The sequence below is a fragment of the Anas platyrhynchos genome, chromosome 11, assembly GCF_047663525.1.
Source record: "Anas platyrhynchos isolate ZD024472 breed Pekin duck chromosome 11, IASCAAS_PekinDuck_T2T, whole genome shotgun sequence".
Taxonomy (NCBI): Eukaryota; Metazoa; Chordata; class Aves; order Anseriformes; family Anatidae; genus Anas; species Anas platyrhynchos.
In genome coordinates, this window is record NC_092597.1 from 18825385 (window position 1) to 18843706 (window position 18322).

The window sequence follows — 18322 nt, forward strand, 5'->3', positions numbered from 1 at the left end:
TGTCCCCCCCACCCCAGGGGGTCCTGTGCATGAGGAGGGGGCCCAAAGCACCCCCTGCCCATAGGCACCCAGCGATGCTTTGGGGTCAGCTCCTGAGGAGCCCACCTGCCTTGCCTCTCAGTTACCACAGTTGTGCATGAACACACCGTTTTTTCCTCAACATCTCCTTCCTGAGCTGCCCTACATCCACAAATCCTTTCAAGCTCCAAACTGAACAAAAGTCCCAAGTAAGGACTCGCACAGGCCTTTCTCTCTTAATGTAGGGAAAAGCAGCAGGAAGCGGAGAGGAGGGCTGCTGAGAAGAAAGGCTGACAGCCTTCCTCCTGCAGCTGTGGAGGGGAGGATGAGGCAGGAACGGGAAGGATAAAAGCACTGACTGCCAGCTGGGAGCTAAGCAGAAGGGCTGAGCTTTGTGAGCAGCGTTACACTGACTGATGGACATCATGCCCAGCCTGCTTTATGTAAGTCAAGCTGCTTCTCTACCCAGTTCTTTAAAGGGTGCTAGAGGTGGTTGCCAGTCAGTGAATATCTGTCTGGTTAAAGGGTGTGCTAATCCATGCTGACTGCGTTATAAATACAGACTTGGGTCTTGTTACTTGTCCATCGAGGAGGTCACGGTGCTCATATTTCCCCAGCAGTCAATGTAGTTGTTGACTTAAACCAGCAGAGCAGAGGTGATGTTAAATACCAGTCCCTTGGTGTACAATGAGGTGTTTTGAGAGTCCATGCGTGGCTGCTCCCCAAAAATCAAACCTGTGACAATCCCCTGGGTGCCTGGGGCTGCTGCCCAGGAAGTTTGCAGGTGGGATTTGTCTCTGCAACTGCTCTTACTCTTTCAAATGGGTCATAATTCACAGCAGCTGGGAAGCCTTCTCAAAAGCTAGAGTAAACTTGAAAAACATTTTGTTTGAAAACCTGCCTGTTTTCTATATGTGCCACCAGTGTTTAGGGAAAGGGGTTCAATTATCTTGTTTCACTCTCTTTTCCCCTAGAGATATCCATCTAAGAAACAGATTGGTCTCATTTTATTTTTGAATGCCTATTAAAGCAGTGGGGTAACACCAGGGATGAATGTGGCCCAACGGGTTCCTTAAGAACTCATCTGCTCCTTATTCCAATACTATTTCCTTGCCAATAACAACTGTTTTTGATTACAACATGCAACATCTGTCCAAATATAAAATGAAGTGATCACAGAGTTCAAGCTGTGATCCATTTAAACGGGCATTCTCATGGAATGAACCTCCTTGTGCTGCTGATTCAGCATTTTATATCTGTTTAACCAGAAGAATTACTGGAACAGATTTACTTTTTTTTTTTCTTCTTTAAGCAACAAAAATACGCTAATCGCCTAGACTTTAGTTCTGGATTAATTCATGTAGCAATATTTGACATCTTTAAAATTACAGTAGTCCTTTTGTACAGGTTTATGGAAATCATAGTCATGGCTGTGCAAATCATTCCAGGTGTGCTGAGCATGTGAATGGTGCCATTAAGCAAGATAGCAGGAATCATCAGGGGAGGTCATGCTAGCATACTTATAAGATATAATTTAGTTTTGCTCCCCATGTTTTGTATTAAAGTAGCATGAGTTTCACCACTGCAAAATAATTGTATCTGGGGAGAAAGGCATGTTGCCGCTGAAATGAAGTGAAACACAGAAAGGAGAGAAGAAAAAGATTTCTCTTTTATTAACTTCTGCCTGTACTTCAGGGTTAACATGGCTGGGTATAATCTATATGAATGTGTTACTAAACTTTGACAAAGATTACAAAGAAGTGGTTCTGCTGGCAATATCCCACAGGAAAGGTAGCAGTAAAATAATGCATGGTTCATAGACGTTCCCAGCCAATTGGGGTCCTGTATCAAGTGCCACCCACTCTATGATAAAGGCATCCTGTGTTTTTCGCAGGAAATTCCTTGGGATGAGGAAATTTTTATGTGTACAATGTGGAGAAAGTCCTCTACACTGTCTGAATTGGTCATTGTTCCAGCTTTATTTCATTGCCTACTTTTGTGTAGTTTCCCAGTTTCCAACATGGGGCCCCAGTTTATTTCTGTTCAGTTTTTTTTTTTAAAAAAAAAAAAAAAAGTCCAGCTGGGCAGGAGGTCAAATTGGTGATGCAGACTCTTTCCCAAACATTGGTGTGAGTGCTGCTCACATGATTTATTATTTGTAAACACTGACCCTGTTGTTGGCCCTGCCTGTTCTGAGACGTTTGCCAGCTGCTGCCTTGCCTCTATCAGATTTCGCTTCGTCTTGCACTGCCATTCCTCTTACGTCTCAGTGTTTTGCCATAGGATAAAGAAAAAGGTGTAGGGGCTTCTAAAGTGAGAATCACCCCTAGCTGGTCACAGAGCTTCAAATATGCCATATATGCATCTACCACGCCATTCCTTGGGTATGTGAAATCAGAGCTTTGCATTGCCACGTACCAGGTACCTGTCTAGTCAAAAATACTCTTTATGCTCACAAATTAATATCCATAATCACAGTGTGTGAATTCACACTCAGGATTTTGCCTTAAGTGCCCAACTGTAAAAAACAGATGATGTACCGTATTGATCCTTAGGTCCTTACCTTTTGTGTTTCTTGGGCAAGGAGGGATGAACCGCAAGGATTCCTACTAAGCTTGCACAGAGGTGACTACTGCCAGCTTTGTAGTGGGGTGATGCAGGATGGGTGGGCAGCCCAAAATCATTTTTGAGTGTAAAAAATGGGCATTTGTGGACCTACATTTTTCTTGTGATCATCTTCTCTTAGCGTGGCTGCTCTGGTGCAGGACTGGCAAAGGAGCTCTGCAAGCTCTGTAACACAAGTCAGTTTGTTTTAGATCCATTTTTTAATAGAAGCAGCCTTATTCCTGAAATATTCTGTAAATTTGCAACAGGATTTGCTGTATTGTATGAGTGCATCGGACTAATTTCCTCTAAAATGCTCAGCCTGAAACATCTGTTACTTGACTAGTGTAAACCAGGCAGTGGTGGTTGCTAGATCTGGCGCTCTTGTTTGACTTTTATTGCTACTTTGGCTTTTTTTGATGTTCCTCTGGCAGATATTTCAATCTACTAAGATTTAGGCTGAAAGCCAGCACAGAGAATTAATATTTATTGTCACTACAGAGTTCCTCTATTTGACAAGGTGCAATTGTATCAGTATGTGTGGTGTCACAGATATTCCAAACAGTCTAGAAATGATAAAGCTCAGGATTCTTCAGGCTTGTTTCTGATCCCCCTAAGAAGTAGGTTTATGCTGTTGGATTTTATTATTTTTTTTTGGTGCTCAGACAAGAAGCAGCACAGCAGGAGGAAGCAAAGAAAGGTGTTACCCATGTACAAAGTGCAATTACTTCCATTTGTATCTTTGCTCTGTCATCTGCCTTCTAAGGATCTTCTTTCTGCCCTCGGTAATTTGGTTCTGAAGATAATTGGCTTTAACAATATACTCTGTGACAGTGATTAATGATTTGGATATTTTTTTTTTATTGCATTCCTTGCATCCAGTTAAATTCTGATCAGCAATGTCTAGACGTATGTGGGGGTAGAGGCATGCCTGTGTTTAGAAATTGGACCTACCAAGTGGGAGCCCCGTAAGTTGCCTCTCTGTACCTCCTGCATGAACCCCACATGTCTCCCCCACTGGAAGGAGTGGAGGAGTGTCAGAGAAATACAGATGTGTCCAAACATCGAGTGTTTCATGAGGCTGGTGCTGAGATTATTCTTCAGTGGTGCCTGGAGCCACATCAGGAGCTCTCTGAATGAGACAAATCTTTCTCTTGACTAAGTGTTTAACAGAAGGCTCGCCTGTACTGCTTTGAGGGGTTCAGCAGGTGCCTGGAAGTGTCTGTGACTTGCTGTGAGGAGGTGCTCAGATGGAGCAGAGCTTCTGGATAGTGCCCTGCAGCATTAGCTGTGTGGCTCACCAAGTAAACTGTAGAGAAAGTCCCCTGCACAGAGATAACGTAGCATGGGTGGGTGTGAAGTACCCAGTAATTCTGCTGCTCCATTTGGCAAAAGGAGGCAAAGGGTTGCCTTCTTCCATGGCTGCCCTTAAACAGTGTACTTGGAGCCTGGAGGCCCTACGTTTTTTCCCTTGATTTTCCTTCCTGCAATGTGATGGGACATCCTATTCTGCCACATTGTGTGTGATGCTGAGGTACTACTATTCAATTACAATTTAATTTCATTTTGTTCTTTAATTAGGACAGACTGGGACTCGTTCCCAGCTGTTCAACAGAAATCTCACACAGCTGATTGTTAGGAAAATAGTATCACCATTTCTTTATGAGCTACACAAGGTATCTCGTGTAGTCTCTTCCCCTTCAGATGTCGAAAGGCCAAACCGGTGGAAAATAGCTTGACTTGCTTGAGAACAAGGCAGAAAGCCCCAGGAGGAAGTGTATCTCCTGAGGACTTCCCAGCATCTCAGCTAACTTTAGACACCGTAAACTGATCCAGCTGTCCTTGCTGCCTTAATTTGTCAGGCGATTTATTGCTCTTCAGAGCCAGAAGAGGGAAAGTTTTACCCCAAAAGTGAAAATACTAAACCAGGGTCAAGAATCAGTATCTTGGAAATGAATCACAAAACTATGACACAGAGGGCAAAGGACCCTCATTTCAACAACAGTAATACAGTAGGATCTTGCCTTTTTTAAAAAGCTTTGCAATAACCTTCAGCCATTCAAAAGAATGACTTCCAGAATAACATTATACTTGCTCTTCAGATTATCATCGAAACAAGTAAATAGGATGTTAGAGCAGAGGAAGCTTGGAAGCTTTTTTTTTTTACAGTCCTACCCCTAAAAATGCCAGTGGGAAGCAAGACATCCAAAATCCCTTTCAAATGGCAGTATCCAAAGGAAATATTTGCAGATTGTTGCCATATAAATAATCTATAAATATTGCTCATGAATAGTAAATTAACTTTGCAATTCTAGCTCCATGTTCTCAAGATAATGAAGACTTTGTTTTGAGTAAATGTATTTGTAGTGAGGAGTCATTAACATGACAGCTTTGGAAAACGTCATTTGTTTCATGTGGCTTCAGCTTTTTGTTTTGTTTTAGTCTTTTTTTTTTTTTTTTTTGCCTCACGGATGCTTTACTGATATTTTTTCATGTCATTTGCCTAATTTGGGAATCATTCCTGGTTTCTAGTCTGGAATGTGAGATTTCGCAACTCTGTTCTTCAATGACATCATGTGGTTTGTTCTCAACAGAGCAGTAATAAATATGAGCAAGGGGAGTTTACCAGCCCTCCTGCAACATGCATTCTAGTGGAGCAGTCATCTTTCTGAGATTCACACTAATTTATGGGTTTTAGATTTTGCCTAGTATGTCATGTTTTCCATGTAAATAGGACAGAGGGTCCCACCTGGATAACAAGAAAACTTTATCTTTCTTTCATCTCCCCCTTAGCAGTGGTTAATGCGAAGGCTTGCGCTCCCGAGAGCTTTGGTAGAAGAGCAAGACTTGGAGAAGTAGAGGGGAAATTCAGACAGTGAAAAAACACAGAAAGTATTTGGTTTCCTTTCTGATGAGATCTTGCTTTCTATCCCGTTACAAACATGACCCTCAAGGAGAAGGCTTTGCTGATTGCAGGGCTGGGAGCTGGTTTAGCTTTTCCCCCTGCTGAGCTTTCTTCCAGTTTACACCTGTTCAGTGCCATTAGAAATCTGAGCTCTCACTGGCAATTGTGCTTTTGGTAGAAGAGCCTGGTGCTGGCTAAATAGAGCTACTAAGAGTGTTTCTATATACAACTGCTTCTGGGAATGACAGATTTCTATATTTATGGATTCCTATTACAAGAACATCCCCGTTTGTGGGGAGCGCTCTTTATGCATTGCTTAGCAGTGTACATGAAACTCAGGCTGCCCTTTTCTTTGTGCTTTCTGATGGCCTCCAGGCAGCACCCAGATGTATTTTTAGCATGCAGAATGGGGGAGAAATTGCAAGAAATTGTGCAGAGAAGAAATAAGCAAAGAAGTTGAATCTGGCTAAATCGTTGGATTTAGGCGAGTTGGATTTGCAGGAATGAATACATGTTTCTGTGCACGAAATGAAATGTATACAAAATGAGGCAAACTCTACCTTCCCAACGATTTTCTGCAGAAGTAATCTGCATTCAGAACAAAGACCAGAGTTCCAGTAAGGAAGGAAATAGAGTGTAATTTCTAAAGGATCAGTGCTGTACGAGCACACCTATTCTCATTCCTCAAAACTAAAAACCCAGGCTGCTAGCAGAGGTGTAAATTCAAGGAGTGACCAGGTCAAGTATGATCAGAGAGTCTTAGAGCTTGTGTGTCAGAAAAGAGGGCGCATGGTAATTGTAAAGGTTAAATCCTTTTTCCGGTGACTATCAATAGATAACCTCAACCAGCAGAGCAGGAAAACTGCAGTGCCTCATCTATCAATGGTGATCGGAGGGCTAGTGTGAAGTCCTACTGCTAATTAAAGACCGGTGATCTAGAGCAAGCAGTGTCTTCAGATATGCTCGGACAAGTCCGACTCCTTTGCACATTCCCAGTTAGCACGTCATATTAGACTGTTATTTCTATAACCCTGTAAAACATTTATGGCTTTTTACAGACACTTAAAAGCCAGTGTTACTGCTGCAAAAGGCTTGCAATTTCAGTCTAGGATAAGCAGCAGATTTCTTTTAAATAAAGGTTGGTGCAGTCATTAAGCTGGGGTACAGAGATTATCTCCTGGACAAGTTCCTACAACGTCGGTAATGCACGCGATATCAGAGCGTAGCAGTTAATCTGAAAAAAACAGGGAGAGGAAGGACACCAGTACACCACAAATCTTTGTTTAGTTTGGATAACAATAATCAAAGAACACAAAAGCCGATTATGACTTTGCCTCCCACTGCTTCGCTGGCTGTTGATGCAGTAAGTCCTGGCTGGCCTGCTAAAGTGCAGTCAGAGGGAAACTGGCAAATTATTCAAGTCATTTTGTAGATAATTTGCAGATCGCGTCGTTAGAGTGTTTTTCTTCATCTTAGCCACATAAAATAAACTCATTGGGGTGGTGGCTGTTAATCTTGCAGCCTCAGATGGCTTTGGAGGTTTATTGATGTTGTTATAATGACTGCCAAGTAGCAGGACGCCACACAGAATTACAAGTGACCTGGACGGGAAACAGAACAAAACAGCCCTACCTGTACCATCTCTTGGTCCAGCTGAGCTGGTGTCACCCTCAGACATGGCATTTATTTTGTCATTGAAGTAGATAAGACAGACCAGGTCAAAGTGGTATTTCTGTGAGGGATTTCTATATGTATGCTGTAATAGTGTTTCTCGCTCTTCAATATCTACTTACATATATATGTGTCTTTAGAGTTCTGCACAGCTGTAAGAAGCAGAGAATCCATCTAAGCCTCTGTAGGATGCTCCACTAACACATCTTCACCATTACCACCGTGAAAGCAGCTCAGGGATATCTGCACACCATTTGTCACACAGCCATCCTCCTGGAGTGTGGAGCTGATCTTCAGAAAGCCTGGTGCTCGTGGAGTTGCTCTGTGCCTTGCCTGTCCCGTGGTGGAGCATCTCACCTTGACGTGCACCTTTGGACACATTACACACTTCACCACTTCACCCATTTGTGAAATGGAGTGACCCCACGGATCCTGGGTGCTCTTTTGTAAAAGTGCTAGGGGAGAGCAAGTTGATGATACCAACATCTTGCCAAAACATCTGCTTGTCGGAATGGCAAGGAATCCTAACACCCAATTAAGCAGGTATGGGATGAGACAAACTGCTCCTGGCCGTACTGAAGCATTCCCCTTTAAACAACAGTAGGCTTTAATTCTGGTTCAGCAGAGCCGTGCTTGTGACTGTCATCCCAGCACTGGCCTTTCCCTGCTGTGCTGGTGTTCCCCTGGAGCGACAGCCATCTCGTGCTGCCTAGAATAACTCTGGGTGGAGCAGCTTCCCTGGCTGGAGTCTGGAAGCTGTTAGATTAAACCCTCTGACATCTAGTTACAGACTCAGGAATCAGTGGACAGCATCTTATAGATGTGCAAGTGGCATCCACTCTCTGGGGAAGGCAGGGAAACATCTATTAACATCTGGAGCTGGACTGCAAAATCCCCAGAGTGAACCAGACCTAATATTTTCTGGCAAGACACATACCAGAAGGGAGACGTCCTGAAAGGTGTGCTGACAGAGGAAAATGGATGAGCTCTTGCTTCAGTTCGTTCCTTTCCAAAAAGGCCTCAGCGCTGTGGTTTGTTAGTGCAGTTTTTGTTTGGCTGGTTTTGCTGTAATTTACAGGAAGGGATTTCTCTGTTTTCACTTTAGAAATTGGAAATCTTATCTTTGTTTGGCTGGAGGGTCTCTAAGGATGAGTGGAGACATAGCAGGATTATGACCTTGGTAGATCAAAAGATAAGATAAGTGATCAGGAAAGGAAGGATTAATTCTTAAATTGCTAGAAACTCACTGTTGCTTCTTATCTCTTTAATTCAAATATTGGAAAGATACCTGGGGTGAGAATCTGGATGTTTGTAAGACTCATGTATCTCATCACTTCAAAAAGGAAAAAAGTCATACCTACTTTTCTCTCTGAAAAAGTGAAGAGCAAAGAAGAAAGGCAAAATGCCTGATAGTTCTCAAATAACATTTTTCCAACTAATTTTCAAGCCTCCATTACACACGAAGAGTAGGTGTAAAATATATGTTTCCCTTACAGAGCACATTTAAATCAACTAAATAAATGTAGCTTTTTGCCACACAAATTGTCACTTCGGTTAGCCTTTGTGAGCTGTAGTTTCTTCCCTTGTTTTTGCTGTCTGAAACACCGTTTAAAATATTTTCAGCATCAGCCCAAATACAGCTGACGATTTTTGGAAGTAAGCACTTCAAATACGGTTGCTTCTAAAGAGTTTGCCTGGCATCGAACATCTGCCGTCAGTGCTGTTATCAGCACCGTGCCACAAACCCTTCCTCACCTGCGCGGTACTAATGGGTTTATTGCGGTGGAGATGAAAGGTGTCTGGCCTTTAAGCCTTGCCTGCACCTCCCCCTTTTCTTCCCCCAGTCCAAAAACGCAAGAAGGAGTACAGTGTTTGTGAAGTAGGAGTCTAACAGCACTGCTTGGAGCCACATGTAACCCACAGTCCTCTCCAGGGAGGCTAATTCTCCACGGTCCCAGCTGTGAGGACTGGCTGATCTCACCTCTGCTCCAGCTCCTGTGCTGTGCCTCTAAATGCTGAGCACCAAGACTTCCACAGGCACGTGTCCTGAGCCAGATGTCATCTGCCAGTGAACATTAGACTTCATCTAAATCAAGTTCCATAATATCTCAGTCTTAAGCTTTGCACATAGCTCTACTCTGCGAATCCAGACTGGTTATTAGAGCATTAACCCCGCACGCTGCCCCGGGAGTGGCGTGCCCATTCTTTAGAAGAAGGTCTGATTAAAAATATCAGCTCATCTGAATTCAGCTTGGAAAAATGTCCACCTTAATGTAGTGCTTCCTGCAAGCAGAATGCAAAGGCTTTTACTGGAGGAAACCTTCTCCAAATCCCTGGGCAGGGGGTAATAATGTCTGCTTGTGTAGTGTATTTGAAAGTGTTCCTTCAAAGCTGTCACTACCTGAATAACACCATAATGACCTTTATTTTACAGAACAATAAAGCCATGCTAGGAAGCAGTGTAGGCCAGCGGAGTAAGGCTCAGCACCACAGTATGTTCTGCATGCAGATCTGGGTGTATCACTTCGGCTGAGCAATGTGAGTGGTAAATTGGAAAGTACTTCTAGGTCACAGAGAAATGAAACCATGCAGGCAGTTGCTCCCTGCTTCTCAGACAAACAGGGTAGAGGGCATTAGCTATTGCCAGACAGGGAGCGAGTGGACCTACAGAAAAGATCATTGCTCTATTCCCATGTAGTACAAATGCTTTAGCATTGGGTGTTCTGGGGCTACCTACGGCAATCTGGCACTGAGGTGTCTTGTCCCGGGTCCCCAGCTGCAATGCTCTGTCCTACTGTTCCTCCAGAATATCCTTCTCTTGTTGCTGGCATCAAAGGGACCGGTACCACAGCCTGGCAGGGTAGCACGTACAGAAGAGTTGCTCTAGACTAGCTAAATTTGCCCTGTTTCTCTAAGGCTTACAGATAAATGACCACATGCAGTTGACAGCATCTCTAAAACTCACCAGTTCCTAGTCCCATTCTCCCTCAGCCAGGAGGTGCTGGGCCCAGAGGGTTAAGGGAACTACAGGCCACTGCAGATCCTGGTTCCTAAACCCTATCTGGGGGAGACGCTGATCTCTAGAATCCTTCCTTAAGCAGAGGTTGTAGATTTACATCCAGCCCCAAACACTTAATGGAAAGACAGTAGATGTTTTCTCTTGTGAATTTTCATTTGCCAGCAGAGGAGCGAGTGTAGATTTCAGAGAAATAAGAGAGATTTAGTTATGCTTCCCTGAATAATCTACTCATGTCAACAGAGGTTGCTAATAGAGGCTCTGCCTGGGCATTTGGATGGAAATTAATGCATCGAGGAGACAAAGCCTTGTGCAGTTTGCAGACATGACACTAGCTCAGTGAACGGAAATGATACATCGGGTTTTATTATAGAAGCTTCTTGGTAGACATGTTTATTAAATGCCTTGCCTGCCAAAAGCACTAAAGGACTTCTCTGTTATTTTCTTTGTGGCTTGCTGTAACACATATCTCTAGGGCTTCAGATGAAGTGTGTCCCCATACGCTGCACCTTTTTATGTATTTTTTTCGCCCCTTGGCACGATCTTAATGAGCATCGCCTTTAAAGCCTATAGGCATCAAGAGATACAAGATTTCCAAACTGCCTGGCTCTGAGATTCATTGCACTGAGATATTTTCAGTCTGAGCTTCCAGTCTATCCAGATTCCTCTGCATTATCTTTCTGGTTTCCCTAGTGTTTGTGATCCCTTTCAACTTCATGTCACTTTTGTGAATGCCTGTCATCCTTTTGTTCAATCCTTCTTTAAAGTCATCAATAAAAATGTCAGAAAAGACCAAAGACCTGATCTCTCTGATGCCCTAATAAACATAATTCTATAACACAATAACTCCCTGTTTAGTATTCTTTTTTGTCTGCAGCTACTCAGCTGTGATTCAGTCCATGGACTATTGCATTCAGATCATCCAAAGAGCTAAATTTTATGATATGGTATCAAATGCTTTACCAAATCCAAACATGCTCACAGACTTTTAAGATCAGAAAAAAAGCATGAGAGCATCAAATCTGCTCTTTTCAATCCTTGGTTGAGCATGCTAATGTGTATCACTTCTAGTGTGACTTGAGTTGAAGACCTCATGAGATGGGAAATCAAATACTTTGCTTCATTAATCACACGTATTGCTTTTTTTGTTTTAAAAACTTATTGTTAAATTTAATCAGGCTTTACCTTCCAGACATTGTTTTTGTCTTTTTTTTTTTTTTTTTTCTAGATTAAAGATCGTCTGGTATCCAACTGTTCCTAGCTATGCTATTGATATTTCATGCAGTGATCTTCCGGTTTTGTTTTTTCTTTTCCTTACTAACTTTGCTCTTGATTCTTCAAATCCTTCTTTTCATACACACCTGGAGAAATCAATCAGTCTCTGTGATGAGGAGGATCTGCTTTCATAGGGCAATTTGCAGACTTTGAACTGAAGTCTCTAATTCTTCCTATAAACAGATAAATCAACTCTGTCAAGACTCCTTTTTCTGCAATTGTTACTATTGCCTGTGTGTTCCCTCATTCATTTTAATATTTTTCTCTACATACAGAACCCATTTTTGATCATCTAAAAGCTCAGGTAACATTCAACACAATGAAACACGTAAACAATGGTCCCGATTTCCTACTCACTCAAATGTGGTCAAATGCAGAGTAATGCCTTTGAAGTCAGCGATGGAAAACAGATATAAATGTCAGGGGAGACAGACACCATTGCTTTTAATATCTCCGGAGCAGGCCATGCAGAAATAGCATCCCAAACAATATCTATGCTCAGCTGTTCAGCCCGTGCCTCCAGTCATTCTCTGCGTACCTCAGAACCCATCTCCCAGCTGACAAGAAACCCAACTAATCCAAAAATGGAATTACCTAATTTTCTTCTCCATTATCTGAGGCTCATAATAGAAATGTGAAATGACCTGCTGTATTTCAACAGTGAAACCAAAGATGCTAGTTGACTCTCAGGTCTCAATTCTCACTACATCATATTTCCATTTGCAAAGGTCAGGGTCAAACCTGGTGGTGTATTTATTTATTTATTTATTTTTATGTTCAGGAAAAGCTCTGTAGATATTAAACGGAATTCTTTTGGAGTTAGAGATGATGGGGAGCAGGGGAGGAAGGAAAGAGCTGCAGGATTTATTTAGTGGAGAAGCTTGTATTTCAGGGTATAATCAGCACCATTCAGGGCAGCTCTGCTGCCTTACACCATCTGAAGACTGGGAGCGCTCTGTGTCTGTGCTCCATCGTATCACCCCATAAATTGTGGCCAGGATGACCAAGTCTTCACTTTGTTCCTTCCTTCCAGCCAACGAGGGCTGCGTCGTTCCCTTCTCAGTGAGGAGGACAGTGACTCACCTGCCACAGTGAGGGCTCAGGGATTCCCCAGAGCCATCGTGGAGGACAGGCAGGCAGCTCTCTCCTTGCTCTTACACTTGTGATGGATGGCAATCCCACAGGCAGGAACTGAGAGGAGGTAGAGTTATATAAACATTTTCTTGCTCAACATACCTCTAAGCCCAAATATACGGGTCTCAGGGTCTGGGTTTAAGCCTGAGAGCTGTAAGGATGGATCCGTAAGCTTTCTTAAGCTTGTAAATCCACCCATCATCCTGAGAAATCAACTGATGTAGTAACACAGTCCTGTGAAGACACACTTGATTGCTCAGGGTCCAAAATGAACTCCAGCACAGCCCGCAGAGGTTGGCCCTCTGTGAGCAAAGCTGGCAGCACCGGGGCAGCCAGTGGAGCGGGGATAATTCCTCTCCTGGACCTGAGCAGCGGCTGCACGTGCCCGGGAGCTGCCTGCGAGCCCTGCGTTCGGTTTCCTGGCATCCAGGTTGCCAAGGAAGCAAAGTCACGGGCTCTCCTCCACCACCATCTGCGTTGTTCTGTAACGCGCCCGGTGTGCCAGGGAGGTTTCTCCCCCAGGCCTTGATTTAGATGCTCGCCGGTGTGTTTGACTTGTGTGGTAGTGAAACGCCACAGAGTTAAATAATTACAAAGCGGAGAAGGTTGAAAGCTCTTAGCTGTGAGCCCAGTGCCAGGAAATCATTTTGCTTTGCGTTTTGGACATGACAGTGTCAGAAAGGCCTCTGTTTGATGCCTGAACACCAGTGCTAGGCACTGCATCCTTGTGCACGGGCCTAGCCGAGGGTCAGGCCGTGAGCTCAGGCCACGGTGTGTTTGCCAGGGCTCATGTTGCCCTGCAGCAGCTTTTTGTAAAGCTTCCCAACTGAGTGCTTCCCATGCGTGACACTGCTTTGTTGGCATTTCGGTGCTGGAGGGCAGTGGGCCTGCCTGCAGCGTGGTGAGGAGAGCATTAAGGACGTCCTTTCTTCCCTGGACATCCTTCCAGTGGAGGCTGCAGTGGGACACAGGCTTCTCCGGGGGAAATGAAACCAGAGAGATGAAAGGAAGCAGCTTCTGTGGAGTGATGGAGGTCAGTGAGCCAGGCAGGAACACCGGTCCATGTTGCGCATCGTGAAGGTGCTGTATAGCACCGGGGGTGTTCTGGAAAGAGAGGCCAAGCCCTCGCTGGCAGAGTTACATCCAGAGAGCTGCAGTGATGAATGGGAAGTGATTCCTGTAGCAAACCTGCTACTGTGATGGAAAAAAAGAGGGGATAAAATAGTCTTTTTAAATTCCTTTTTTCCTTTGCGTCATGGTGCAGTAAATAACCAGTATTGACATGACCTGAGGACAGACAGGCTCCAGTTCTCAGTGAAGAAGAGGTTAAATCCAGGCAATTTGGTATCTTTCTTTTCCCAGACATACAAAGAGGGACTCCAAGTACAGGAACATTTTGCAGACCTTTGGGGGTAAGAGAAAAGAAATTTTTGTCCTCGTTGAAAGTATCATTGCAGTGCAGTGCAGGTGGACTAGAAAGAACCCTAGAGCTGCAAGAACAATGCCGGTCTGCCTCGGAGATTGGTGTTGCTGCAGCTTTCTCTCCTGCTATATTTCAAGAGGTTTTTACTAACTCTTGGGTCCTCTTAAAACAGATTGTCTGATTCTTGGCAGTATATTTTGAGCGCCCAATTTGTTTCATGGCACAGAAGCATTTGCGGACCATGATGTTTCTATGTCAACACGTGCTTGAGGAGGCAATTTTGTCAGCAGAAGTGGCAGGTGTTAGAATCCAGATCAGAGCTCTCTCCACATCATTATTTTTAGTAAAGGACTTTTTTTTTAATAAGACATGTTGATATGTTTTCTCTATGTGGGATTAAAAGCACTTTAGGCTCATGCACAGAATTTTGCTTTATAAATCTGTGGGAGTGCAGATTTTCTCCACTCTTGTCCACTCTGGTTATATTGCCTTTGTGAAATGGGAATAATAAACCTTGTCTGCCTCCTGAAGGGGCAGGGAATTAACTCTTTGAAGTTTGTAAGACCATATAAATGCCTTGCTATTATTAAAGTTACTGCTACTCAGGGCTATTACACAGCTGCCACATTTCACTTCAGGAGAGTTTGCCTTGAACTGGTAGGTAAAGCAAACACAGTATATCAGGGTGTTACGTTGAAAAAAAGCTTTGGGATCTGTTAGGTTGAAAGGCACTATATAAATATGAGTTATTTGTAAAATTGGATTTTATAACCCTATCATTCTCCTCTGGTGTACCTCTTAATCTCAGGGCTTCGGTATTCTTTATGAGCATTTAACAAGACCTATATTAAGCCTCAAGTCTCTTCAGCGCACATATTTTACATTTATATCATTTTACAGCTCGAATCAGTGCAGTGGGGACAGATTCATTTTTTTTGCCCAGCTCACACAGGAAGCCAGCAATGGACCTGCCTAACCTGCCTTGTTAATTAGTGATTCGCCGTGACCTGCTGCACAAAAAATGGTGCGAGAACTGCCGCAGCTTTAGGAAGAGGTGGCCCCTCCAACCTGTAATGGTCCTGGAACATGCTCTGCCTCTTCCTGTCCTTGCAGCTTTTCTAGGAATAATTGAAGCCTGACTGTCTCATTTAGCAAGTGTAGGCTCCTGCTAAGTGGTTTTGGGTTACAGGTGCACGGGCCGGTCTCTCAGCCTGGTTTCTCAGTGTTTGATCCATGTACTGTTCCCATGCCTTTCATAAATACAGGGACAAGAATAAAAAATGAAAGCCTGTGAGTATCTGTTAATGCAGATATGGAGACACAATGAGTAAATCACACAGACTGGGGAACTGAGGTGATAAGCTGGTGTTTCAGGCAATTCTCTGTTCAGCCTGCTGGACTCTCTTGATTGCCAGATGTAGGATTTAGGCCCAGATCAGCATTTCTTGAAGAAAGATGCCGAGGACTTCATTGTTCCTAGTCTTTACGTTTCTGACCTGGGAACCTTTTGAACCTGCCTTGAATTTCAATCAGTGGAGCAAAAACATTTTTCATAACCTTTGCTTCAGTGTTTCTGCTTGGGGACACAAGTATCAAGCACCAAACCTTGATCTGTGATACCTCCCCCTTGCAGAATGGAAAAGCAGCTGTTTCAGGCTGGGTCTGGCAACTTGTTCTGAGCTTCCAAAGCTGTAGAGCCACACCAGGGCACTGCCACTCTCTGGCTTCTTCTCAGGCAAAGGCTCTTCTCATGGTGTGCTCGAGACAATATCTATGGGGAGTCAGCAGTACTGATCGAGCTGTGCTTGGATCCCTCAGCCCTGGCCTGAAGGGGCCTTATCCATGGCCAAAGAGCTTCTGGGCATGAACAGGCTGATGAGCCTTCTCTGCAAGAACTGCTGGTGCTTTTGAATTCATAACCTGTGTAGCAGAAGACTGAAGGCACAGCATTTCACCCTGCCGTAGGGAGCAGTGGGCACATTCGCACCGGGGTATGTGTGGACACATGTGCTCTGTGGGTTGGGACCGGGACAGCTAACGTGGGTATCCAAAGCCTTCTGGGTCCCTTCATTAGTTTCTTCGCCAAGTATATATTGATTCCAGGCACACTGAGCACAGCCCCTAAAATGCATTTGTTGCTTTATATTTTCAGAGTACTCAACAAGCATTAGCTAATTAATCTTTCTAGTGTGGCCTGTAAAATAGGTAAATATTATTCTTGCTCCTAAGCCAGAGAAGTGAAAACAAGAAGATGCAGCAGCTCCATCAAGCCTGGAAAATTTTGCTAAGGCCAGAAGCAGTGAAGAATTCCGACTGTTGATGGCAGTCATCATCTGTGCTGCCACAGGCATATGTACGTGCGGCGTCCTTTTCTAGAAGAATTAGCGGTAGAGACCTCATTTGTCATCGTGGTGATATGCCGGGATGCAGCATGAATTCTAATTCCTAGCCCTGCAATCCACATGGACTTCGCCAAGCGTGGAGCTGCCAGAAGGGACAGCGTGGAATGTGATCCCCGTGCTCAGCATCACTTTATGTTAGATGCTCAGCTGCGTTTCCAGGTGCCACAAGAGTTAGAAAATGAAATACTGTGAGACAGCCTCTTCTTTTACAGCCACTTCATTTACAGCTGCCGAGTAAATTGGATTTTGAAGAGGCATCTGCATTTAGGATGTTTCTTTCCATCAAACCACCAAACTTCCCAGAACCAGCGAGCCTAATAAGCAGCCTTCCCACTGGTACCCTGGGCAGGTTTGCATGTTATCATCTGAAATCTGTTTGGAGGGAAGGTGAACTGTGGAGGCATGAGGGTACCCTGGAACTAGAAAACAAAGGAGCTTAAGAAGGTTCCCATTGCTGTTCTCAGTCTGAGCTAAAATTTCTCTATAGAAAATATGTAGCTGCCAGCACTGTGGGTGGAAATTATTTGCCTTTCTTTTGCATGCTTGCATTTTGAATAACACAAGTCCCAATAAGAAAAAAAAAAAAATACAGCCTAAGAGCTTGACATCATTTTGCCCAGTTTGATGATCAAAAGTTCTTTTATTCTTTCCGCTGCTCCTGTTGTTTGACATGGAGAAGACTTCAGTAAACAGAGAGTGGGGCTGCTCGGGCAGCTGCAGAGAAGAGGATTAAGCTCCAGGAGTGAGGCACAGATGATACCTGGAGGTGATGCGTTTTGTACTGAACATTTCATTAGCTCCCACAAAGCTGCCTGGCTGACGCCTGTTCATTAGCCACATACATCCCAAACCAATTGCCCATGTAGCTCTGCAAGAGATCCCATTGCTTTATCCCACCAGCGCCGCATACAAAGCAGGAGAGCTCCAGATTTCAAGCTAGCCCCTCAGTAGGAGATACAATTAGGGAGGCTGGTCCATCAATATTTCACCACATCTCTGCTCCACAAGGGAAGTGGCTGTGGGATGTTTCTCTGTAGCTCTTGTGCTGCTCAAACTTATCTCCTTGACAACTCTTCAGTTTAAACAAAGGTTATTTTGGAACAGGAGCTGTCAAAAGACAGCAAGTCCAAGGAAGTTTTCTTGCTAAAATATGTTGGCTCAGCAGCACCATCTTCTGTTCTGCCCTTTAAACAGCCTTAGAAGTCACACTTTAAAAATGAGAGTGTGTGTCTTGGCTTGCTCGGGGCAAAAAAAGAGTTTGAATAAGATTGAGTCAATGTTTTCCACGCTGGGAGCCTAAGCCATAAAGCAGACACGGGGGGAGCAGATGCGGCTCTGCAGAGCGGGGCTGGCAGCAGGGAGCTGCACCGTGTGAAAGCACTGGGGCAAAGCACTGGCAGCAGAGTGGTTCCCCAGCCCCTCACTTGGGTGGTGGAGCTTGCAGGAGCCCTGATTGCTCAAATTCTGTCCCCTCATTCCTGTGGTGGCTCTGGGGGAGCAGGAGCTCGTTGCCTGCTCTGGGAAAGCTGTTGTGAAAGTTATGAGCCCATCTCTTCCCAGATGCCTAGCGGTGACAATTTGCTAGGTTAGAGGGGAAGACGTTTCTCCTTGCCAGAAAAGTTTCTGGGCACATTGCTCTGTGGTGGTGCACAAATGCCAGGTGTCACCACGGCCCAGCAAGCCAAGAGAGACCCCGGGAAATGAGAGAAAGAAGGGAGATGGTAGAGGGGAGGTCGGGCTGCACCAGCGGCCTCGGAGGAGCCACGCCAGGCTGGTGAGGTCTCACACAGGAGCCAGCAGTCAGGAACGAGGTGAGGAGCTGCTGCTTGTCCCAGCAATTCACAGCACGTTGGGATCCAAGCAGAGATTCGTGG

General features: G+C 44.4%; 1 long non-coding RNA gene across 1 annotated transcript; it reads left to right on the forward strand.

The window, feature by feature from the left end:
* The first annotated feature begins 26 nt into the window (after positions 1-26).
* Positions 27-10075, forward strand: LOC140003451 (uncharacterized). Its single transcript, XR_011812160.1, has 3 exons — positions 27-461; positions 5903-6011; positions 7341-10075. It is a non-coding gene; the product is annotated as an uncharacterized lncRNA (long non-coding RNA).
* Positions 10076-18322: the final 8247 nt, after the last annotated feature.